Consider the following 27,638-nt stretch of genomic DNA (forward strand, 5'->3'; position numbering starts at 1 on the left):
TTGTAGCCTCTCCCCGATGTTATTCAGTCTGTATATTGAGCAAGCAGTAAAGGAAACAAAAGAAAAATTTGGCGTAGGTATTAAAATCCATGGAGAAGAAAAAAAAACTTTGAGGTTCGCCGATGACATTGTAATTCTGTCAGAGACAGCAAAGGACTTGGAAGAGCAGTTGAATGGAATGGACAGTGTCTTGAAAGGAGGATATAAGATGAACATCAACAAAAGCAAAATGAGGATAATGGAATGTAGTCGAATTAAGTCGGGTGATGCTGAGGGAATTAGATTAGGAAATGAGACACTTAAAGTAGTAAAGGAGTTTTGCTATTTGGGGAGCAAAATATCTGATGATGGTCGAAGTAGAGAGGATATAAAATGTAGACTGGCAATGGCAAGGAAAGCGTTTCTGAAGAAGAGAAATTTGTTAACATTGAGTATAGATCTAAGTGTCAGGAAGCCATTTCTGAAGGTATTTGTATGGAGTGTAGCCATGTATGGAAGTGAAACATGGACGATAAATAGTTTGAACAAGAAGAGAATAGAAGCTTTCGAAATGTGGTGCTACAGAAGAATGCTGAAGGTTAGATGGGTAGATCACATAACTAATGAGGAGGTATTGAATAAAATTGGGGAGAAGAGGAGTTTGTGGCACAACTTGACAAGAAGAAGGGACCGGTTGGTAGGACATGTTCTGAGGCATCAAGGGATCACCAATTTAGCATTGGAGGGCAGCGTGGAAGGTAAAAATTGTAGAGGGAGACCAAGAGATGAATACACTAAACAGATACAGAAGTAGGTACTGGGAGATGAAGAAGCTTGCACAGGATAGAGTAGCATGGAGAACTGCATCAAACCAGTCTCAGGACTGAAGACCACAACAACAACAACAACAACAACAACAACAACATGCAGCATAAATATGGAAATGTTGTTAGATTTTACCAATTTTGAGCTGTATATCTGTGACAGCTTTGACAGTATTGTTCACAATTTGACCACAATATCTTACATGTATTAAATTTTTTCACTCTTTTCTTAAAACTTGAATGAAAATTGTTTTTACCTTTCCTTTTCTTTTCTTCCATAACTAGTATTTGTGTTGTCATCTGCAATTACCACATCCTTTTTCTTAAGACTGTACTTTTCCAAGATGATGCTAATCTGGAGCACAGCTTTATGTTTGTTGGACTTAATATGAATTACTATGTTGGTGTATCCTCCCATCTAATTTTGCACCACCAGTACAACACAAGGAGGAAGCAAGATTTCCACACTGAATGTAAAAATATGAAAGTAGTACAGAAGGGTGTACAATACTCTTGTACAAAGATATTTAATGCTCTTCTCCAGAAATTAAATGTGAAATAGGTGACAGATCTATATTTAAAGAATTACTGAGGCAATTTTTTTAGTCATGTCATTCTACAGTTCATAAGAGTTTGTGGAACACAGTGAAAAATTACTATAAGACCTCCAAAAACCTGTGAGATGTATTATCATCAAGTTGTATATCATTTCATGTCCATTATTTTTTTCTGTTTTGTCCAGCTTATATTTATTTTTCTGTGTTATATGTCCTTTTATATTTAATTCTCTATGTTCTATACTTTGTAGTCTGTCAGTTTCTTGTTTTTGTGAACTTTTATTATGGGACAGTTTAATAGTTATATAACTCTCTCAGTGTTGTCCTGTTTGCATTTAATTCTCCATATTACACAAATTCTAATCTTTACTTGTAAAAATAGTGAATAAGTACTTGTCATTGACATTGTAAAAATTTGACCTTATGAGATTATCACAGTCAGACCCATGGTGTAAGAAATAAATAAATAAATAAAACAAACATACATACTGAGAATGGTGATGTTGAAACAATTTTTAACCATTGTCTTAATAAGCTCACTGTTTCGTGCTACTCAGCACTAAGCATAAACAAACAAGGAAATGGTTAAAATGGTATACATATGACCTATCCCACACTAGGGAGGAGGTGGTCTGACTATATAAACACATCAAATTTCTTGTGTGGAAGATCCTGAGCTGAATAAGGCTATTTATAATCTTATTACATAAAGAAAACTTCAAAGATAAGCTGACCCGACCTCAAGACTTGTGTGTGAATGGTACAGGGGGCAGTTATAAAATTTTAATCTTCATTTTTGTTATGGGAAGAGGTGGCTGGCAAAGCATATAGGTGACAGTGTAATGGATGGTAGTGGAATCACTCGTGGAAAAATTCCTGTAGTAGTTGGTGTTAGAGGTGCACATTTTTTAGCTTGAAGTCAGCTGACAGGTATACTTGCCTAAAGGATGTCCCTCTAACAAAGGAATCACCTTCAGAGGTGGTCAGGTATCCAAGGAGAGAATTTCATCAAAATATATGAGGTATTAGAGATAAAGTTAGTGAACTGCTTATAGATGTTGACTGACATTACTGGTATATCGGAGTATCACTTAAATAATTTGTCAGTTCAGAGGCTTCCTTTACCAGGGTACTGATTAGTTGATTGTTTTTCATGGAGTTCCTTGTGGAGGGGGGAGTGGCCATGTACATTAAAAACAATTTTGCATTTGAGTCCATAGACATATCAGGGCACTGCACAGAACAGATATTTGAATGTTGTGCAGAGACAGTTGAATTTAGTGAAACCAAACTTCTAATTGTTGTTGTTTATAGGACCCTTAATTCCTGACTTCAGAGCATTTCTGCTCAAGCTAGAGAGGGTTCTTGGTTCACTTTATAGGATGTACCAAAAATTAGTTATATATTTATATGGTGACTTCATATTAATATTGTATATGATTGTGCAAGAAAAAAGATGTTGGTACATCTCCTGTCTCATATGAAATGTTGCAGACTGTGTTTTTTTTTCAATCCAGGATGCAGGGGAACAGTAGCACAGCCATGGACAAAATTTTTATTCATTCTTCATTACTAGATGGGCATTCTGTTAGTAAAAGGGTGAATGGCCTTTCAGACCATGATGCAGAAATTGGAACACTAAAAGGCTTTTGTACTCAAAGAAATGTCACATATAATTACAAGCTATGTAGGAAAGGTAATCCCGTGGCAAATAGAGAGCTTTTTAAACCTCTTCAAGGAACAAGAGTGGCAGGATGTTTATAGTGCCGATAACATAGATGACAAATATAATGCTTTCCTTAACACATTTCTCATGCTCTTTGAGAGTTGCTTTCCATTAGAATATTCTAAACAGGGTACTAGTAGTAAAAGTCTGACTAGTGGGATAAGGTTATCATATAGAACAAAGTGGGAGTTATATCAGAATGTTAGAAGCAGTCATGATCAAGCTACAGTAGCCCATTGCAAACAGTATTTCAAGGCGCTTAAAAATATTGTCAGGAAGGCTAAGAGTATGTGGTATACAAATACAATAGCTAATTCACAGGATAACATTAAAACAATATGGTCAGTTTTGAAGGAAGTGTCTGGTCAGCAGCGCAAGGCCAATAATATAAGGTCTGTTCATAGTAAAAATATTTGTGTTAATGATACATCAGATATATGTACAGTATCTAACAATCATTTTCTGAGCATCGCTGGTGAATTAAATAAAAACTGTTTCTACAGGGAGTCATCTAACTCTCTTGGAAAATGCCTTTCTGAGACTGATGTCTGAAATACTCCTCTGTGATACTAACAAGGGGGAGACTGAGCCAATAATTAAATCACTGAAGACTAAGAACTCTCATAGATATCATGGAGTGCCCAGCAGAATATTTAAGTACTGTGCTACACGTGGTACCCCTGCTTAGGCATATTTGGAATTTTTCCTTTAAGAATGGCCAGTTTCCTGAATGATTAAAGTAAACAGCAGCAAAGCTGCTTTATAAAAAGGGGAGAAAGGAATAATGTAGATAATTTTAGACCTATTTCTTTGTCATTGGTGTTTGAGAAGTTATTGAAAAGGCTGTGTATGTAAGGGTAATTGATCATTCTGTATCACATAATTTGCTATCAAATGTTCAATTCAGCTTTAGAAGTCCTTTAACAATTGTAAATGCTATATTCTCTTTGCTCTGTGAGGTACTGGAGGGATTAAACAAAAGGTTCTGAATGCCAGGCATATTTTTTGATTTAACTAAGGCATTTGATTGTGTTGATCACAAAATATTGCTCCAGAAGCTGGACCATTACGGAATACAGGGAGTAGCTCACAGTTGGTTCACCTCGTCCTTTAACAACAGACAGCAAAAGGTCATTATTGACAGTGTTGAGAATGGCTACGATGTGATGTGTGAGTGGGGTATGGTGGGGGGTACCCCAGGGATTAGTGTCGGGCCACTCCTGTTCCTTATTTATGTAAATTATATGCTCTCTAGTATTACAGGTAATTCTAAAACATTTCTGTTAGCTGATGATACTAGTTTGGCCCTGTTTCACATAGTGCAGTTCATGGCTTGTAGAAAATAAACTAGCACTAAATCACAGTAAGACTCAGTTTTTACAGTTTCTAACACACAATTCAACAAAACCTGATGTTTTAATTTCATAGAATAGGTGTATGATTAATGTAACTGAACAGTTCAAATTTCTAGATGTTCAGATACATAGTAAACTGCTGTGGCAAGCCCACATTCAGGATTCTGTTCACAGACTTAATGCTGCCATTTTTACTATTTGAACAGTATCTGAAGTAAGTGATCATTTGACATGAAAATTAGCCTACTTTGCTTATTTTGATTTGCTTATGTCATACAGTATTTTATTTTGGAGTACCTCTTCTCATTCCCAAAGGACATTTTTTACTCAGAAATGGACAGTTCGATCAATAAGCAGTGTAAGTTCATAAACCTCCTGTTGACCCCTGTTCACTAGTCTGGGTATTCTGACATTGGCTTTTCAATAAATATATTCTTCACTGTCGTTTCTTGTTAGCAATATCAGCTTATTCCCAAGAATTTGCAGCTTTCACTCAGTTGATACTAGGCAGAAATCCAACATGCATTTGGATTGCAATTTCTTAACTATTGTGCAGGAAGGTGCGCAGTATACTGCTGCATCCATTTTCAAGAAGCTACCACAAGAATTCAAAAATCTTAGTGTAATCCATGTGCTTTCAAATTGAAATTGAAGAGTTTCCTCATGGGTCACTCCTTCTATTCTGTCAGGGAGTTCCTTGAAAAATTAAGTTGATTCCTATTTTATATTGTTGATTGCATTTACTTAAACTTATGGCTTGACTTCGTTGGGTTCATAAACATTTGATTTTTTCTGTTATTATTTTTATGTTGTAATTTCATGTACTGACATGTTCCATGACCTTGGAAGTTTGATCCTCAATTTGGTCCTATGGAACTAGTTGCGTAAATAAAATAAAATAAAATAAATTCACCTTTGGAAAATATCAAGCTGCAGTCATGAAATATGCTGACAGTCTTCCTCCGTATGTTCAGCCTTCAATGTGGAAATTTTCTGCCAAAATCAAGCAATGGAAAATGCAGGATGGAATGTACCAATATCAGAGAAGGAAAGTTGCTACTCACCATATAGCGGAGATGCTGAGTCGCGATAGGCAAAACAAAGAGATTCACACAATTATAGCTTTTGGCCATTAAGGCCTTTGTCAGCAGTAGACACACATACACACATGCACACACACACACTCACACAAACGAAACTTGCAAACACGTCTGCGGTCTCAGAGAACTGAAACAACACTGCGAGCAGCAGCACCAGTGCATGATGGGTGTGACAACCGGGTGGGGGTAAGGAGGAGGCTGGGGTGGGGAGGGGGAGGGATAGTGTGGAGGGAGTGGTGGACAATGAAGTGATGCAGTTTAGACGGAGGGCAGGAGAGAAGGTGCGGAGAGGGGAGGGGGTAAGTGCGGAAAGGAGAGAACTAAAAAGAAATTAAAAGACTGGGTGTGGTGGTGAAATGACAGCTGTGTAGTGCTGGAATGGGAACAGGGAGGGGGCTGGATGGGTGAGGACAGTGACTAATGAAGGTTGAGGCCAGGAGGTAGATGACTTGGCATAGGCTTTGGTCACACAAGTCTGCACTTTGACTGTCCACGAAATATTCCACCTCAAATATCATACTGCTGTCACTCTGGAAATGCCTGCTGTGCAACAGTTTCTCCATCTAAGGAAACAATGCCATGTCAGGAGAATACAAGGGAGAGAAGGCCAAATTTGATATTCCAAAGAAGCAGTATGTGTGACTGGGTCTAGTGCAGAATACATGGAAGGATTTTCATGGTGCAAAAATGCCCCCTTGGGCTGCTTCCCATGATGTTTCATCCTAACAACCTACCACAACCTCATTGGTAGTATGCTCCTGTGATGGTTTGCCCACTTAGAAGCATAACATGTTAGCACACCACAGATGCCCCGTAAAATACTCAGCAACACCTCACTCAACAATGATTGAATTTTTGTCTTTTTGGCTGTTGTGAATCTTCATGTTTCCACTTCTTGCTTTGCTTCTTTCACAAGGTCATAATGATATAGCCAGCTCTCACCCAAGATTGTTAGGTGCTATAACAAATAATTTGGATTGACTTGGCACAGTTGTAGCCACTGCGACTTTGGTTTGACAGGTTTTTTTGACTGAGTGTGAGCACTCACAGCACTGAGCAGGTGAACTTGTCATTTTCAAAATGTTGGATAACATGTTACAGTCTTATCAACCAGTCATTTTCATCTTTTCCACTATCATGTCAATTTTGATTCACCAAGTCATGGTCAGTTTATCTTCAACATTTTCTTTATATTATAAGATTATAAATAGTCTCATTCAGCTTGGGCTCTTCCATACAAAAAAGTCCATCCACTTCTCTTGCAGTTTCCCTCCAGGGGACTCACAGTTCTTTTGTGAGTTCATGTGTGGTGCACATAGGGTCCTGAGCTATTGCAGCCCATTCTTCCTTCCCTGGCTGCACTTCGTTCACCGTGCTCCTCCCTTTCCATCCTCACTCCTTCCCCGCTGCCCCCTCCTTCCCCTGCCCTGGTGTTCTGATTTACGTCAAGTTGACTATCCACCTAATTACCTGTATTCCTTGCAGTTTTGTTCCTCTTGTCTGTTCTCTTTCATCCTTTTTGGCATTTTGGCCCCCTTGGGGTTTGACTTCCACTTCTAAATTTTCTGTTTGTAGTGTGAGTGTGAGCCATTTGGGGAAGAACTGCATTCTTAGCATCTATGGCATGAATTCCTCTTCCCCCTTCCTTCCCCTCTTCTTTTCCCGCCATAGCCCCCCTGCACTCTGCTGCATCACCAGCATGTATAGTCAGTGTGTATGGTGGGGCTATTATGTGCCCCTAAGGCTGAGCCCTCCTACAACAAAGGAATCATCACCACTGGTACCAGAGCTGTTGCCTCCTCATATATCCCAAGAAGTACTTGCTTGTCATCCTGGAGCTTTGGAACTCCCAGCAGTAGTCACGATGCCAGGCAGCCCTTGGTGTAGCAGAGTGGCACCCATGATGAGAGACCCTGATCAGAGTGGGTGGTATCAGAGAGGATGCTTGGCATATGAAGCATATCAAGCTACAAAAATATAACCATTCTCCAAACAGCTCTCTCTCCAAGTGGTAAATGTTCATTGAATGATGCTTTGTATGACCCTGCAGTTTCCCGTCCCTGGGTACACCCTGGAAGGAGGACCAGCCTCACCATCTTGAGATGAAACACTTTCCCCACTACCTGATCTATACTATGACATATGGGAACACTTTCACTGCCACAAAGCCATTATTTTTTGTGCAGAATATAAAGGACAAGTTTGGCAAAGTGGAGTCTCTCAGTAAGATGTGGTCAGGTTTCTTGTTGATCGAAACTTTTTCTGCCACCAAACCTGTAGCTCATCATACTTTCAATCATCTTGGTGATGTCCCAGTGTCTATTACTCCTCACCAGTCACTGAACACGGTGCAAGGAGTAATATTTCATTGGGACCTCATTCTGCAAACTGATGAGGAACTCAAAGCGATGTGCTGTTCACATTGTACAATGTGCACTCAAAGTGTCTAGAAGAGCTATAAAGACAACCACATGAATACCAGCACCTTTAATCTGGCTTTCAAGGGAGATACCTTCCCAAAGAAGGTCAAGGTCATGCATTACTAATGAGACATGAAGTTGTACATCCCACCACCTGTGAGGTGCTTTTGGTGCTTGTGTTTTGGGCATATGCCTTCCTGCTGTATGGCGGACCCTCTGTTTGGTGACTGGGTTTACCCACTCCATGAGGGAATCCCCTGTGTTCTGCCATCTGTGTGTTTAAATTGTCATGACAACCACTCTCCACACTTGCTAGATTGCCCAGCTTACAAAAGAGAAAAGAAGATCCAAGAGTACAAATTCTTGGATCACTTATCTTATCCTGAGACTCATCAAAAATATGACCGACTCCATCAAGTGTCACTTTCTTCAACTTTTGCCTCTGTTACATCCTTTCCCCCACCTCCCTCTTCCTTACCCCAGCCCCGACCCCACTCTCCCTTACCCCTAGCCTGCTGTTCCCATGCCCTCCCCTCTGGATGCCACTCTCCCTCCCTGGCCAAAAGAGTGGCCCCCTTCTTCAGCACCCACTGGTGATGGGGCTTCCCCCCGCCCCCCCCCCCCCGCCCCCCAGGACCCCACCTCCTCTCAGCATCTCTCAGGATGGAAGCCTGCTACCACAACTTGACCACAAGACACCCTGTCTGTGTGCAAGGTCGCTTGCTCACTTTTGGTCCCAGAACCTGCAGCAGCCTGCTCTCCCTCTGTGCCCTGACCTCATCCTCTGAAAGACAAGAAAAAGAAACATATGTCTCAGGACAAGGCACCCTCAGTGCCCTTGGAGGTGCCATCTCCGCCCTCACAGCCTGCGTCGGAATTGCAACAGATATTATTATCACCTACTGCAAATACAACACCTTGTTTTCTCTTTTCTGCATTATGTCTTGCTCTTCAAGAAACACACTTCAGTGATTACCACTCTCTGTCATTTTGTGGTTCTTGGGGATTCTATCAGAACTGTGCTGCCCCCAGTATACCATCTGGAGGGATCTGCACCTTGGTTTGCACCAATGTCATTAGTGACTGGATCCCACTTCATACCAACTTGAAAGCAATAGCAGGCCAGAGTGACCGAGCGGTTCTAGGTCCTACAGTCCGGAACTGCGCAACTGCTACGGTTGCAGGTTCAAATCCTGCCTCAGGCATGGATGTGTGTGATGTCCTTAGGTTAGTTAGGTTTGAGTAGTTCTAAGTTCCAGGGGACTGATGACCTCAGAAGTTAAGTCCCATAGTGCTCAGAGCCATTTGAACCATTTGAAAGCAATAGTGGTATGAGTTCCAATGCCCCAGCAATCACTATTTGAAATGTACACTGCCCACCCAAGTAGGCCACTTCCTTATGTTAAACTGCCTAACTCCAGTCCCTGTATCTCCTCATCGAGGATTTCAATGCACACCACTCCCTGTAGTGGAGCGCCATTCGGTGGGTAGAGGTCTTCTAATTGACCAACTTATTACAGACTTTGATTTGTGTCTCCTCAATTATGGTTCCCATACCCACTTCGGTGCTGCTCACACCACCTTTTCTACTATCAATCTCACACTATCCTCCCCTGCTCTCACAGTTTGCCTAAATTGGTCACTCCATGATGATCTTTGTGACAGTGACTACTTTCCAGTGATTCTATCATTCCCTGCCATTCCAGGCTGACAGGCTCCCACATTGGGCATTCCCCTGAGTCATTTGGCCTTTATATACATCTGCTGTGTACTTCAACACTTATCTTTCAGATTGCATTGATGCTGTTCCACAAGATGTCTCTGACACTATCCTTCATGCCTCTGGCACTGCTATTCCCCTATCCACAGATCCCCCTCATCATTGACTAGTACCGTGGTGCACCAAGGACATCACAGTCACTATCCAGGACTGCCAATGGGCACTGCAACAATTTAAATGACACCCCTCACAGATCAACCTTGTCACTTTTAAGTGTCTCCATGCTACAATCCACTACCTTATTAAGCAGAGTAAAAAGGAATGCTGGGAGCACTATGTTCTCTCACTGGGGATGTGCGCCTCTTTGTCACAGGTTTGGTCCAAGATCAGTAGCCTTTTGGGATGCCAGTGACTATCAGCTGTCCAAGGTCTTATCCTAAAGGGTGCTCTGTGTACTGATCCACTAGTCCTTGCAGAACACCTAGCGACACACCTTGTGACAGCATTTGCGTCTTCATTCTAACCTGCTACTTTTCTCCAGTACAAACTATGAATTGAAGAAACCCCCTCCGTTTCAATCCCCACCAAGCTGAAGCCTATAATTAACCCTTCACTGAATGGAAATTTGTGCAGGCACTTAGCTCTTTATATGACATGGCCCCAGGTCCAGATTCCATTCATGACCAGATCACCTGACACTTAGATTACCCAGAGGCAATATCTATCACGATCTCCAACCACATTTGGCTCACAGGTGTCTTCCCCTTGCAATGGTAAGACAGCATAGTTACACCCATTCTTAAGCCTGGCAAGAACCCAACATCTCTTGAGACCTACCAGTCAATTAATGTGACCAACATACTTCATAAACTACTTAAGATGATGGTTAGCTTCCGGTTATGTTGTGTACTCGAATATTGGGTTCTTTTGTTCCCATATCAGTGTGGTTTCTGGGAAGGAGGATCTCCAACTGGCCATTTACTCTGATTGGAAACAGCAATCAGACAGGCTTTCACTAACACCCTTCACATTGCCGCAGTCTTCTTTCAACTTCATAAGGCATTTGACATGGTTTGCTGCCATCACATTTAAGTTACCCTCCATGACTGGAGCAAAGCAGCCACCTTTCGATTTTCATTCACAAGTTTTTATCCCACCAGCTCTTCCAGGTTCGAGATTACGCCTCACTCAGCATCCCTCAGTCCCAGGAGAATGATATTCCACAGGGATCTGTGTGAAGTGTCACACTCTTCCTCATCACCATCAGTGGGCTTGTACCATCTGTTGGGCATCTGGTTACCCCAGCACTGTATGTCAACGATTTTTGCATCTGGTTCACCTCCTACTCTGTTGCATCTGCTGAATGCCAGCTCCTATGCAACATCCAACGGGCTTCTGTGTGGGCCCTTTCTAATGGCTTCCAGTTTTCTCCCTCCAAAATGCAGGTTATGCATTTTTGCCATAGACCTACAGTACACCCAGTGCCTAGATGTTGTAGCACAATTTCATTTCTTGGGTATACTTTTTGATAAAAGGCTGCTGTCACTGCCCCATATTCATCACCTGAAGACAACATGCATGCAGAATCTTAATGCTCTCAACCTTCTGGCCCACAAATCTTGGGATGCAGAGCATGCTACTCTTCTCCATCTTTACTGTGCTCTGGTTTTGTCCAGACTAGATTATGGTTGTCAGGTTTATGGCTCCTTCCACTCTGAAACTACTTCACACTGTTCATCATTGTAGGGTGCATCTGGCTATTGGTGCTTTTCACATTAGTCCTGTCAACAGCCTCCTCATGGAAATGGGGACCCCCTCTACAAATACAACAGCGCCAACTCCTGGTTTCTTACACAGTTGCCATTCGAAGATTTTCTGACCATCCCATGTACCCCATCCTCCTTGTAAACAAAGGATGTTTCCCTGCTGATACCCAACCTCGGTTGGGATTGTCACTTCTCTCTGCCAGGATCTCCATCTCTAGTCACTGGAAAGTGTCCCATGTATTTCCTTTCCTCCCCCCCCCCCCCCCCCCCCAACTCCCACCCCACCCCCTTGGATGGTGCCTCGACCATGGATTAGGATTGACGTGTTCCAGGGTCCTAAGGTCTCTGTCATGTCTGTAATATAACAGCGTCTTGTATGTTCCACTCTTGATGAGTTCCAGGGAGCTACCATCTTCTACACTGATGGTTCTGAAACAATACATAAGGCCAGATACACTTTTATGTCTCCTACTGGCATAGAACACCATTTACTGCCAGGACCATGAAGTGTGTTCACAGCAGAGCTGCCAGCCATAAACAGTGTCCTCCATTTTGTTGCTCAGGTCTCCCTCCACCGTGTTTTAATATGTAGTCTGCAGGCTATAGACTGATGCTACTCTTGTCACCCTTTGGTCTTTGCTATCCATGACCTTCTCTCTGCCCTTGGCCATGCTGCCTGCTCATATGTCTTTCTCTGGGTCCCAAGTCATGTGGGTATTCCAGGGAATGAACTGGCTGACCATTTGGCTACAGAAGCAGATACTTAGCCCCTTCCCATTCCCTTTGATGATTCTAGGTGCAGATATGCAGATTCGCATCAAATATCTTCTTGCCAATAAGTGGAATGACATCTGGTGCACTACTGCTCTCAGTAATAAACTCTGCACGATCAGTCTGCTGCTCTTCCTTCCACTCCTCTTGGAAGGAATCCACTGTCTTATGCCATCTACGCATTGGTCATGCTAGGCTTACCCATTGTTTTCTCTTGCGTAATGAGCCAGCCCCAAAATGTGGTTGTGAAGCCAGACTGACTGGATCCCACACATTGGTGAAATGCCCTCTTCTTTTGGATCTTCATATTAAGTATGTCCTTCCAAATCCCTTGTTTTTAATATTAGCAGATGATTCATGAATGGCTGAACTGGTCCTCAGTTTCTTTAATGAAAGTTGGTTTTATTTTCAGTTATAAGGTTTTGCTTTCCTCCTGGAGTGGGGGCAGAGTGGTTGTGGTCGAGCCCTCTCTTCATGTCTTCTGGGTCTGGAACCCATGACCACACCCCCCTGCAGAGACCACTCTTTTATCCATCTGTTTTCCAGTTTTTTGATTTGGCCCACCCTTTTATGCTTTCTACTGTGTGTGTTTTTAGCTTCCTCACTTTATAGTTTGACTTCTTCGATTGAATCTGTCCACTTTTCATAGACGCCTCTTATGCATGTACCTTCCAAATTGCAAGTCTGTTTAGTCCCATAACCCCTTCAATCAATCACTTTCTTGCAATTTTTGGATTTTCGCTGAGAGATGGTCTGACAGTGCATTGTTGCTGTACACTTTCACCAACTCAGCGTAGCTTCCCTTCACATGCAGAAAACAAAAACACTTTATCAGTGGGTTGCATCATTTTGTTTTGGCTCCTCTAATGGCTGCCTATACAGCTGTGGTGGGGTGATTTGAGACATACAACTGCAGAAAACAAAAATTAATTATATAACATTACTTTTTGAGGTGTTAATTAAAACTTAATGATTACTCCTCATACACTGAAGGTGCCCACAACAAGAGCAAAGCAACATGAGAAAATGTCGAACAAGAAAATTATCAGACCTACACACAAGCTGAACTTCTGGGAGTCAATGGTTGCTTTCTAATCTCCATAAACGAACTGAAAATCAAATCAAACAAAGTGGTACACTTGCATTACACCTACTTGATGCTGAGTCACATGGAAGGGATACTTTTCACTGGAATATTAGCACTTCCAAGGATGTTATGAAAATGAATTACAATTGTCTAACACCAGAAGTATGGACTGTTATTGGTTCTCATGTTATTATCTAAGAAAAAAATCTTATTACTCAACAACTTACTTTCATTTTGAATAAATCTGTACAATCTGGACCTTTCCCTGATGCATTGAAACTTTTAAAAATTTACCAAACTAAAAAAGGAGGGCTAAGTGTGTACCCCAAAATTACTAATCAGTTTCCATGCTACTCAATAATGTAAAAAGCTAGTGCAACACTGTTCATTCATTACTCAACACTGATCACTGCATGCACTTTACACATTATTTCATAATGTAACACTACATACACTGTAAGCCCATAATGGCAAGGTTTATTTTCTGTTTAATGTACTGTAACTTCCCATTTCTTTGCCTGAAATAAAGAGACAGCATATCTCTATAATGAGTGAAACTAAGATCAAAAAATGGGTAAGATATTAATATTATCCACTGCAGAGCTGTGGTATAATGTTAAAAAAGTGTATTGTGAAATGACAGGAATATTTATTATTGTTTCCTTATGTTGCAGTTTTTATCAAACACCTGCTCTGTGTTATATAAGAGCTCATTTATGGTGTAGAATATATTTCTGAACAGATACATTTTAACTGCATTTTAAAATATGATTGTTTTATTAATCACTTTTATCTCCTTAAAATCTGATGCCAGGAGAATTCAACTTTTTTAAGCAGAGTACTAGGCACTTTCAGGTAGGCCTACACTGCAAGCAATACTACATAGTTAATCACTGTGTCATCAAAAAAGCAAACCATACCCTACATATAATGATGTTAAAAACTCTGAGAACACAGAAAAGACAACTTGGAGTATTATTAGGCAAAAAATAAATAAAAGACAATGAAGTGATGTCCCTCTCACTAGTGACAATGGCTGCAAGACAGAAGGTGTTATATTCAAATCACTGGCCATTAAATTCAATAATTTTGTTCTGGCAGTTGCTGAAAAACTAAGTTTAAAAATGGACTCTCAAAGGAAGAAATACCAGGCTTTTGTGACTGCCAGCAAACATGACTTTAGCTAATTTATTTATTAGAGAGATTATAAAAATCATAAGATCATTGAAAAAACAGTAACTCTTCTGGTTATAGTGCTATTTGAATGCAGCTCCTGAAATATTGTGCTCACTTGATACAAGTGTGGAGCTCCAATATGTAATGGTGATGGATATTAGAGAACACAATAGGTATGGAGTACAGAACATACTTTATAAAACAAGACATGATACGTATGAGAATGCACAACCACTTTCAATGAAGCCACAGATGCAACTACACAGTAAGGGAGAGTCTGCATTGTACCTCTTGCTTGACAGTGATATTATTCTTCCCACGTAGTAATCAGTATGTGAGTCAAGGATCATTTCCTGAAGGGCTTCTATTTATAAATATGTAAATGGTTTCTAATTATTGGCCCAGCTCCCAATTTCTTGAGCTCTCAACAGCTTTTGAGAAGGTAACTTGCAATACATTTTGAACAACTTTTCTTTTTCGTGTCTTTTAACCACACTTCTCTTTAGGGAAAGCAATTTTGGTAGAAGTAAACAAAAAAAAATTAACTTACTGGCATTTTCTGTGTTCTTGCCAAGGCCTTGAATTAGTAGATAAAAAAAATAAAAAATAAAATAAAATAAAAAAAAAAATAATAATAAAATGCTACGGCATTAAAGGCATACTTTGATGGAGTCAGGATTGCTAGCATATGTTGCATATTTCCACTCAGTACTGTCCTGTGGTGTAATGTTCTCAATAACTGCAACAAAGGTCACTCAATACCATTGAAAAGTCCATTGAGAGCATGAAGTGTACTGGATCAAAGAAATGTAAGTACACAGTTCATGATTCCATATTTTACATTAAGCAACATCTAACAGTGTTTCATTCTGACAGCGTGTTAATTCTGTAAACATTGGCTGTTCCATTTCTGCATTGTATTAACCAAATTTTGACTATCTCCACACAAATGAACAGGGTAGTAAGTGTTGTTGTTGTTGTTGTTGTGGTCTTCAGTCCTGAGACTGGTTTGATGCAGCTCTCCATGCTACTCTATCCTGTGCAAGCTTCTTCATCTCCCAGTACCTACTGTAACCTACATCCTTCTGAATCTGCTTAGTGTATTGATCTCTTGGTCTCCCTCTACGATTTTTACCCTCCAAGCTGCCCTCCAATGCTAAATTTGTGATCCCTTGATGCCTCAAAACATGTCCTACCAACCGATCCCTTCTTCTAGTCAAGTTGTGCCACAAACTTCTCTTCTCCCTAATCCTATTCAATACCTCCTATTCAATACCTTCAATACCTTATCTTCAGCATTCTTCTGTAGCGCCACATTTTGAAAGCTTCTATTCTCTTCTTGTCCAAACTGGTTATCGTCCATGTTTCACTTCCATACATGGCTACACTCCATACAAATACTTTCAGAAACGACTTCCTGACACTTAAATCTATACTCGATGTTAACAAATTTCTCTTCTTCAGAAACGATTTCCTTGCCATTGCCAGTCTACATTTTATATCCTCTCTACTTCGACCATCATCAGTTATTTTACTCCCTAAATAGCAAAACTCCTTTACTACTTTAAGTGTCTCATTTCCTAATCTAATCCCCTCAGCATCACCCGATTTAATTTGACTACATTCCATTATCCTCGTTTTGCTTTTGTTGATGTTCATCTTATATCCTCCTTTCAAGACACTGTCCATTCCATTCAACTGCTCTTCCAAGTCCTTTGCTGTCTCTGACAGAATTACAATGTCATCGGCGAACCTCAAAGTTTTTACTTCTTCTCCATGAATTTTAATACCTACTCCGAATTTTTCTTTTGTTTCCTTTACTGCTTGCTCAATATACAGATTGAATGAGTAAGTAAGCATTATATTCAAATTTTTATGTTTTTATGTTATACTTTCTGACATGTTCCACACCCATGAGGATCATCTAATTTTTTTGGGTCTGTGGAATGAAAACTGAATCTAATCAAATCTAGTACAAAACATCTGTAGTTGACTTGTTGTTGTGCAAGTGTGACATCTGTGGGCACTGCCATCTGCAGAAAAACATACCCTAGAATGTGACCACATAGCCACGTTGTTTATAAAACCAATGTTTCAGGTACTGTTGCAAGTGGCTAAAAGAGTATTTTTGCATTCGGAAGAGAAAGTTGGTAATTGGAATTTTGTTACATGATCTCACTGCAATGAAAAATGTCTTTATTTTAATGATTGCACCCTAACTTGTGCATCATATCCATGACACTGTCTCCCCTATTTTGTAATAACAGAAAATGAGCTGTCCTTCTTTGAATTTTTTCAATGTCCTCCACCTATTCTCTCTGGTAAGGATCCCATAGCACACAGTAATACTTTAGCAGAGAATGAACAAGCATAATGTATGCAGCCTCTTTACATGATTCGGTGCATCTTTTAAGTGTTCTGTCACTAAAAAGCAGTCTTTGATTTGCTTTACTCACAATGTTATCTATGTGACTGTTCCAATTTAACTTGTCCATAATTAGTAAGTATTTAATTGAACTGACAGCCTTTAGATTTGTGCAATTTATTGCATAAATGAAATTTAATGGATTCATTTTACTACTCACAGGCATGAAGGCACACTTTCCATTATTTAGGGTCAACTGCCACATTTCACATCAGACTGTTATCTTGTCTAAATTGTTTTGTAATTGATTTTGATCTTCTGATGGTTTTATTAGGTTGTAAGTGACAACATCATCTGCAAAAAATTTATGAGGGCTGCTTGGATTGACTCTGAAATCATTTACATACACTAGGAACAGGTGAGGACCTATAACACTTCCTTGGGGAACACTGAAATTGTATTGCAGTTAACTTGTTCATGTTTGCTTTTAAGTGATTTATCTGGTTATACTAAAGGCAGACTGTGAAAGTCTTTTTCTGCTCCATCAGCCACATATTTCTTAATTTGGCTATGCATATCTTGTATCTGTATTTTATTCTATAGTATAATATTTTATATCTACACTACTAACATATTATCATTTTAGTGTCCCGCTATTTGCATATCCATACTCCTGCTGTACTTGAAAATGTCATTTTATTGTAATGATTTTGTTCTGTCTTGTATTCTGGTATAATCACAGAAAATTTCCAATGTTGGCTTTATATCATTTGACAATACAATAAACTTCTTATGATTACTGATCAGTGACTTACCTATGTCTTTGAACATAGTGCCATGTATTTGGATCATGTGATCTATATGTAAGTTTCTTAATATTTCATTTACTATATTACTAAAATAGCTCATTACACTGTATTCCCATGTTCACTGAAGTACTACTTTTTATTCTGTCATTTGTGTAATTTATCATCATAGTATTTATGACACAATTCTACCATATTTACCCTGCTGCCATCTAGTGCAATTTTGTTTTCCTATCTCAGTTTAAGCTTTATGGGACCTTGCTTAGTAGTCTATGACCTCATATTATGAATACATCTAATAACACTTTTGTCCTTGTGCTACCTTTGCACATGGGTAGATGGGAATGGATTGTTTGCACTTTTGTTTAATTTCAGATAGTTATAACTGTCTAAAAGTTATGTCTTTTTGTGTACCAATTTGTTTGTTATATTTCTATTTCAGATATCTGAAGATGGAAAGAATTCCAAAATGTGTCAGTTTTGATCAATAAAATCATTCTTCACATGGTGTATGACTTTTTATGTAGGGTGACCAGACGCCCGCATTAATCCAGACGTGTCCTCCTTTTTAGCTCTTTGTCTGGGGTCCGGGCGGATTTTTACAGTGTCCGGCTTTTTCAAGTTGAGCGTAATACAGTTAAATTTACAATTCGTCCCATTCTATTGGTCTTTTCTTAAAGTATCAATAATTGTTAAGGAATGTATGTATGTTATGTCTATAAATAATAAATTCATTTTTTAAAGTTGAACGTATGTTTGATGGGGAATACTGCAGATGAGGATACCACCCATCAGCTTTGGACAAGTCACATGAAAGTAGCCAATCAGGAGTGGCGTTTAGACAGCCATCTTTGTTAAATCTTAAAACTACGCGTAAATATAAAAACAATTGATGCCACACTGTCACCACAATCAATGTTTTTAATTTAAAATAAAAAAATATTGCTCTGGGAACCACAACCTGACCACCAGTAACAATTAACTACTAGTTTTAGCGATAATTCCCGGCAGTCACGTGACTTGTCCAAAGCTGACAGGTGGTATCCTCATCTGCAATTGACTCGTTTGAAGTGTCCTCCTTTTTGAAGCTGTTCATCCTCCTTTTCAAACAATTGCATCTGGTCACCCTATTTTATGCAACCTATCAGCTTAACAACAGGACTATGCACAATTACTAGAATGGTTGCTAGCTTCTTATATGATTTTATGTCATACTTCTATTTGCTATTTTCTGATTTTGTTTGGTGTTTAGGAATAAAACAGTCAGATGATACTGTGTGTAGTGTTGTATTATGAAATAATTTGTGTATAGTGGCTGCAGGGACTGGATATGAGAACTTTTACATTATTAAATCACCTCTTTACAAAACAGTATTTTACCATACACTGGGGGTAAGCCAGATGGTATCGCACTGCTTTAAGCAGGCTAGCTTTGTATTTGGACTGAGTGAGATGGTGCAGTAGTTAGCACAATGTATTCACATTTGAAAGGGTGATGGTTCAAACCCGATCCAGCCAGGTTTAGGTTTTCTGGAATTTCCCCAAATTGCAAATGCTGGGATGGTTTCTTTGACAAGGGTATGGCTGATTTACTTCCCCATCATTTAAGCAATCTGAGCATGTGCTGAATATCTAATGATCCTGATGTTGGTGGGATGTTACACTATAATCTTTCTTTCTTGCTTTGCATATGGGAGGATGGTGGTGCCAATCTTCATCTGGCCATTCTGGTTTAAGGTATCAATGGTTTCCTAAAATTACTTCAAGGAAATGCTGAGATGGTGGTGGCCATGGCCAGCTACCTGTTCCATTCTTGTCAAATTATACCTGTAAGTATGTAAATGCCTGTAAATAAGAATTACGCTATTTTGTTGTTCTAAAATTGTAATACCATGACATGTCCAATATCTTTTTAAAAACTGTAACATGAATTAAGCAAGCTGTGATGATGAATATGACTCCTCCTCCTTCCACTACCATATTGCATTTTATTACATATCAATATATACTGACATTCACTTATTTTATAGTCTGTCTAAGTGTAGTTTAATACTACATGAAGTTTTGAAGTTAGAAATTTTTTACTTCATAGCAACAAAATTTTACTTCATAATGACAAATGCTAAGGTATTTGAAGATTACTCTAGATTTGTGCTTTTTATTTTATACATTAGTCTTACTGCTTACTTTTTCTGAGTAAATATTTTATTTATGTCAGTTTCATTGTCCTCAGAGGCAATTACGTAAAACAAGAAGTGGAAATATGCAAAGTAAGTTAGCACCATAGCCTTCAAGTGAGGTATACTTCATTAGCAGCCCCACTGGACACTGGTATGGAAAACACATCATAGACCTGTGCAGCTCCTGCAACAGTTGGAGGGAATGTTGTAAACCACCTGGTGTAACGTCTATTCTCTTGTGTGCTGGTGGGCTCCTGGGCCAATAAAAGGCTGGCAGCAACCTGCCATAAGCCACTTCAGTGTATACTCATGCCTGTGTGTGACAGTATTCTCCATGTGTCTTGTGTGATTGACTGTGACATTCCTTGGACTGCGCTTGGTTTGCTGTTCTTATTTTTGCTATATTTGCTATTGCTCAGTTGTTACTTGGATTGTGATACTTCTGATGGTACACTTACCTTAGTCTAAGATGAATTTATCTATTTCCAGGTTTATGAAGCTATATTTATTTAACATGTTAGTACCAAGTTTCATGTGAAAATAAATGTTGAGTGCTGTCTACAAAGTATTTTAAGGCCAAAGGTAACAAAACGAGCTTTTCTGTGTGTTGACTCTAGACGGACACAGGAATACTGTGTAAAGGGTTTCATTTAATGCATGACCAATATTTCTTTCTAGTTACTGTGAGTTATTGTTGTATGTTTGAAATGAAATAATAATGATATTTGTGAGATTGTCACTTAACTTGTTTCCCGTGAATGAGCTACCACCTGGATTTTGCTTACTGTTATTATGTCACTGAAAACATTTAAGTCTTTGGAAAGTCTTTTAAAATTGTTAGATGGTCATTTATTTGATTTAAGAGTATTAGAAGACCCAGTACTAGGCCGCAGTCCTGAATGAATACTGAATTGGACAGCTATTTGTGTAATGTACTTCAGCAATAATCTTGGAAGCATACAAGATAGCTGTGGGTTCTTCGTGAAGCATTGTAAATTAACTAAACGAACACTGTCTTTTACCTTGTTTAACATTTTTTTATTATTAATGTTGCTGCACAACCTAGGTTTCAGGTTATAAGCTCTTTCTCAAGTACATTACTGATTCCCAAAGATGAAAATGCACAGATAAACATTATGACAAGGCAAAGATAGTCATCTCCACTTCTTAAGGTATTGATCCATAGCTTAATATGAAATCACTTCAATGATCATTTAATAATAGGTGTGGCGATGTACACATTTGTCTTTTAGTTCTAAAATTTCTAATTTGTTAGGTTTAGTCACCTTTTTCTCTGTATGTAAGACTTGTACAACTATTATGTATTTGTGGTTACTGTTCAGGCAATGTTCCACAACATTGTTTAGTTAATACAAGATAGCAGTTGCAACAGCTTATAGCCCCCCCCCCCCCCTCCCCCCATCAGCAAATATTTTATACTCTCTTAAGTAGTTAGAGTGGGTACTGATAAGAGTTTTCAGGCTGCTTTATACTCTAACAGTAAAAAGATAGTTGCTTTTAGTAAAATGTTGTCAGCAGGTGGGGGGTGGGGGGGGGGGGGGGCATGAATACTAAATTTTCTCCTCCCCCTAGATCTGCATTATCTGTGTGGTACCGACACAGAAATCAATGCCTGAAGGAAATGGGAGTTGCCACAAGAAAAACCTGCAAATTGTTACCAACAGTTTTCAGCTTTAGCATTAAGAAGTCAAAGATGAAAGAAAAATATAACCTCTTCACTGAAAAAGGCTAAAACATGAAGCACAAAATAATGAGAGCCAAAATCAAAGAATGATGGAAAATAGTGAGCATTTCCTCTGCCTTATGTGCACCGAAGGAATGCTGCTCTTCCATTTAAATTTGAAGGCATGCTGAAAAGCAATGCCTCTGAATTTTTTATGTGAAAACTCTTAAAGTTTTTTTAAACAAAAGAAACGTTACTAAAATTCTACATCTTTATACTTCATGTCTATATATGTGCTGCCCTCTGCCATTAGAGGGATCCGAATTGTATCATGTAACTTGGTGATGTGTAGTGTAACTATGTCAGTGCACGAGAAAGAGCGTACTGTAATGGAGTTTGGAATTTGAAGAGTTCATCCACACATGGAGCACCCTCTCCTTCAGTATGACAATGTCAGACCACACACAAATGCTGTGACATCTGCAACCATCTGATGCTTTGGGTTCACTGTCACCTATCATACTCCACAAGGTCCCAATTTACTCCATCTGATTTTCATCTCTTTCCAAAACTTAAAGAAACTTTTGAAAACTTCTTTTTGAAAGTGATGAAATGATGCAAGAAGAAGTGAGGTTCTGGCTCTGTCAACAAAGTCAAACATTCTACAGTGATGGTATCAACAAACTGGTCTCTTATTGGGAGAAATGGTTTTGTTGCCAGGGCGAGTATGTTGAGAAACAAATATGTAGAGATAGAGAATAATGATCTTGAATGTTGATGTTTGTTTTATTCAAGAAGCTTTAAGAGTTTTCTTATAAAAAAAAACTCAGAGGCATCACTTTTCAGCATGCCCATGTATTTAACAATCGAAAACTGGGGAAGGAATGGAAAAAAAAAGTTGTGCAGAGGTGCAGGAGAGGGACTGCATTCCATATGTTGTATCATTTGATTATGAGAGGTATAAAAAAACCTAGAGATGACAGTTTCTCTGTCTAGAAGTTACTTCCAGATTTTGTTGTCAGTAGCTTCACATGCGACTCAATGAATTTCATTTGAGTGAGAGCCTTTCATGTTAATGTGATACTTAGGTCTAAGTGCTATCTGAGATAAAGGGATCAAAGCAGGAGAGAGATTTGTGGTGCGCCGCATCAACCCAGGCACAAAACTGATTACTCAAAAGGTCCATGATCCATAAAAGGCTGGGAGATGCAAGCTTTATGAAGCAGGGAAGGATGGAAGATTATCATTTAATTGTTTGTGATCTATGGTAACATCCTAGACATGTTGGATAAGGTAAATATTCAAGAAATTGGGAGATCAAGAATATCAATTAGGATTCATTATTATGTTCCTGAAAAATTGCATAAAAATATTAAATGGTTCAAATGGCTCTGAGCACTATGGGACTTAACAGCTGAGGTCATCAGTCCCCTAGAACTTAGAACTACTTAAACCTAACTAACCTAAGGACATCACATACATCCATGCCCGAGGCAGGATTCGAACCTGCAACCGTAGCGGTCATGCGGTTCCAGACTGTAGCGCCTAGAACTGCTCGGCCACTCTGGCCGGCCATAAAAATATTAACTTTTTGCAAGTGCAACTGTCATACTCAATACTGGCATGGTGCCTTCTTGATACCATCTACCTTCTGTAAGTCATAGGACTAGCACAGTATAATCCTGAACCATCAGTCATGTATTCCTTCCACATTAGAAGAAATGATGGAATAACTATAACTTTATAGGAAGAGTGGCCCATCTGACAAAACATCTTATTCCATTGCTCCTTGCAAAGAGCCTACAATGTTTTCAAAAATGGTGGCTCTGAGCACTATGGGACTTAACATCTATGGTCATCAGTCCCCTAGAACTTAGAACTACTTAAACCTAACTAACCTAAGGACATCACACAACACCCAGTCATCACGAGGCAGAGAAAATCCCTGACCCCGCCGGGAATCGAACCCGGGAACCCGGGCGTGGGAAGCGAGAACGCTACCGCACGACCACGAGCTGCGGACTACAATGTTTTCATGCATACTGCAATCATAAAAATGACACACATAAGAATATTATGATACTGTCTTAGTGTCACTTATTCTGCTTCACATAATGGGAGGGCCCCAAGTGTCACCATTTTGGAAGGAGCACAAGCTCAGACGGAGAAGGTAATTTTTCATGGTTTGTGTGTGTGTGTGTGTGTGTGTGTGTGTGTGTAGGGGGGGGGGGGGGTGTAAACCACCCTGGTATTTGTCTTAATCGACTGAGAGAATCCACAGAAAACCGGTTCCCATGGCATCATTCACAGCCACAAGCAGTTGCAATCATCTAATTTTGGGAAAATCGACTAAATTGGAGTGTAGCCCCTCTTCCTGTAGATAGCGTTTGCTAATTTGTTTCTCTGGAAGCTGTAATGATGAAAGCAATGTATTTTTAACGTTTTAAATTTTCATTTCCTTCAAAAACCTTTTATTCTAGCAGGCCTATCTATTTTTTTTCTGTAACAAACTCGGAATTTATATCTATGTTCTAACGCTCGGTTTCTGTGAGAAATTGTGGCCACGAAGTTGTCAGTTCAACATGCGCGTCGACAACAAAGTACTCGCGGTAGTAAATTACCTCACCACGCTTTGTATTCACACAGTTTAGAGCTAGCTGTTATCGTTAACAGCGCCCAGAATGTACGACAGCTTTAAGCGCTCAAGGGTCCAGAAAAAATTCCGAGTCTTTACTGACTTCACAAGCATTGAAACATTACATTTATCTTAAGATTAATAGCTCTGAGGGGCGAAAGGAAAATGTGTCGTTGAGATTAGCCCAGTCAATTCAATCACGCATGCCTGTATTACCACATCTGTACTCTGCAGTCTGCAGACCTAGGTCAGAGATTCTACATGCAACGGCATGAGGAGCGTGGAATGAATGCTCCAGGGGTTGTATCTTCTCCGATTAACCGCTGCCTGCTTTGACAGCGAGAACGTCAGTACTCAGCGGGAGGCGCGGACAGCGAGGCTGTGGATGTATGTGCATTGTATAGAATTGGATTTGTATAGTTTCCCGAACCAACACAGAACGAAGCTTTAAAGGTAGGCGTTACATTTGATAACCAAGTAATTTTATAAAAACAATGTCGTACTGAACAGTTTATTGTGACGTAAGAAACATTCAGGCGGCCGGCAGTGTGTTTTCGTGTTACCGTACTCGGAGCTGTGTGATAAAATCTACAGCGATGTTAACTTTATATTTGTAAAAATGTTGTACAGTATATTTCTTTCCATTTATGCGTTTCATATACTTAAAACTATCACGTCGCTTCATTAATGGTAGAATTAAAATAGTTTAAGTTGTATGAACGAACGAGTAACAGCTCCAGTGAGATACATAGGGCCTATACGTATTTAGCAAAAGTGATAAGACTGTTGGAATTTGTAACTTCAGTTGGTTGTAAAATGGTGTCACTGTAAGGAGTATGGACTCGCGCAGTGTCAAAAGATCTTCTCTTAGAAAACGGCTAAGAAACGTCTCACAAAATTGAAGAGATGAGAGTGACGTGCTCTCCCTGTAAATTAAAGTAAAACGAGAGATTTAAGTACAAAGTCTGCAGGTATTTAGATTAATTGGTACAGGCAATGCAGAGCAACAGCGAAAGGGCAATTGGGTGACACAGGTGGCAGAGTTTTCAAGTTTAGCGGCAATGTGAGGAAGAAGTAATAGGACTGGATGTAAAGAAGCTATGTTATCTGTGCAGATTACGAACTATGGATGTAACTGTCATATACAGTATCCTATATGCAGTTGTACAAAACTTCATTTTTTTCTGTTGGCGAAGAGGAGGGATTGTGGTATTCTTTTATTATTTAGTAATTGGTAGTTCAGTTAGAGAAATATGGTTTTCTGCGTTGTTGACAGAGTGAAGGATTGTTGGAGGCTTAGTTCTAGCCCTGGATTTTTTCCTTGTGGTTTACAGAACTTCAGTTCTTGTCGTTAATTTTCTCCTATGACATGCAATATTCTATGCGATGTAGTTGTCTTATTATTACGAAGACTCCCGTGGCAACTGACAAGGAATAAGTAGGTAACAAATCAGATGCAAAGAAGTAACTTTTCATTACAATGATAAAAGAAAACTACCGTAATCACAATAAACAGCGTCTATCTGAAAAGCTTTTCCTTTCCAACTTATGTTGGAATTCGTTGATAAATCTCTTCCCACGAAAGTGAAGTAGTTTCAATAATGTGGTCATGGGTTTTGTTTCCCAAAATCTCGTTAAAAGGAATGCCAGGTGAAGGATATGGACAGTTTTCTTCGCTGACCAGCGCCTGTGCTCCGTCACTATCTCGTCGATGAGACGTGGAAACTTGGTGTTTATTATTGTTGAGCGGGGTAGGGAATCTTTGCTGATTGGTGACTTTTTGCAACTAACGCCTGTACATCGCCACAGTTTCGCTAATAAGTATATGTAGTACTTAAATGGTGTACAGCGGCGCTTAAAATTGTATTTTCGCCGTCTTGTTGTACAGGCTCTAAAGAGCAGTTTTTCGATGTCGTTGGCAGAGAGTGTAATTTCCGCCACTGGAAAAAAGAAAAAGATAGGACTATGGTAAGTTGTAATTTGAATATTATTTGTAAGTTGCATTAGACTTGTTCTATCAATATACGGTACGCTTTTAGTAGTGGCGTGTAATTAAAGCCTGGAAACCTATCGCTGATGTGAATCCTGCCGTCATAACTTGTTAAAAAAAAAAAAAAAAAAAAAAAAAGCATAAAATGGAGACATCTAAATTTATATTCTATAAATGGTTAGTAGCGGAGGATATTTCGGTACCGCTATCAGCTCTTCATTATCATGGTCCATTCGCGATTGGCGCGCGGGAAGAACGACCGTCAGTAAATTTCCACATGAGCGAGAATTGACTTCTAACATCTTCGTCATTTTCTGAGAGGTTGTGTAAGAAACTGTTTCTTGTGCTTTGAAACGCACGTTCTCAAAATTTTAACGGTAAACGTCTCTGCGACGCAATGCACCTTTGATGGACGACACACTATGTACAGGGCTATTTGTTTTTATTTTTGACGCAGGAGTACCGGGGCTACAGGCCCACCTCCCGCGGTCGAACTGAAGACGCGCAATAATAAAATACGTAATACTATATGCTGTGGGATTTAGGACGTGTTCAGTTTTGTGTTAAAAGTTCTGTACTTACGTGTAATTTATTTCAAAATAGTTCAAATGGCTCTGAGGTCATCAGTCCCCTAGACTTAGAACTACTTAAACCTAACTAACCTAAGAACATCACACGCATCCATGCCCGAGGCAGGATTTGAACCTGTTTCCTTAGAAATGCCAGCCATTCATCTTCATGAAGACTGTAGGACACTTGATTTTTACAACACCTTTGTTGTAAGGCCTGTCACTAGAGTTCGGAGAGCATCACTGTGACGTTCCTGTGTTCACTGATATAATTTGTGACAAGGCGCATGCCCTTCCTTGGATCCTCTCTACAAAGGTTAATTTAATACTTATATCTACATCACTGCTCTGCAATTCACATCCAGATGCATAGCAGAGGGTGTACTGCACCACTCTTTATCGATCGCCCCACTTTAATAGCACGTGGGAAAAATGAAAGCCTAAATATTTCCGTGTAAGTTCTGCTTCCTCATATTTTATTACGATAGTCATTACTCCCTATGTAGCTCTGAGTCAACAAAATATTTTCGCATTCGGAGGAAGAGTTGGTGATAGAAATTTTGTGGAATGATCTCGTCGCAACGAAAACGCCTTTGTTTTAATAATTGTCATCCCGGCTCCCGTATCATATCCGTGACACTGTTATTTCGCGATAATACAAAACGAGCTGTCCTTTAACTTCTTCGGTGTGCTCCGTCAATTCTATATGGTAAAACATATACCGCGTAGCTATACTCCAGAAGAGAGCGGACAAGCCTAATTTAGGCATTCTCTGTAGAAGACTTGCTGCATCTCGTACGTGTGCTGCCAATAAAACGCAGTCTTTGGTTCGTTTTCCCCACAACACATTGTAAGTGATGTTTCCAATTTAAGCTGTTCGTAACTGTAATTGTAACTGACTCGACAACGTTTAAATTTTGTATTATTT

At 39.5% G+C, this 27,638-nt stretch overlaps 1 protein-coding gene across 1 annotated transcript in view; it reads left to right on the forward strand.

Annotated features, from left to right (window-relative positions):
- Nucleotides 1–24,461: 24,461 nt before the first annotated feature.
- The window catches only part of LOC124612424 (UDP-glycosyltransferase UGT5-like), a 135,163-nt gene continuing 131,986 nt past the window's right edge, over nt 24,462–27,638 (forward strand). Inside the window, exon 1 of the mRNA XM_047140629.1 lies at nt 24,462–24,604. The gene's annotated coding sequence lies outside the window, so the exon portion shown is untranslated. The remainder of the gene's footprint in view (nt 24,605–27,638) is intronic.

Source organism: Schistocerca americana, chromosome 4 (genome assembly GCF_021461395.2).
Source record: "Schistocerca americana isolate TAMUIC-IGC-003095 chromosome 4, iqSchAmer2.1, whole genome shotgun sequence".
Classification (NCBI taxonomy): Eukaryota; Metazoa; Arthropoda; class Insecta; order Orthoptera; family Acrididae; genus Schistocerca; species Schistocerca americana.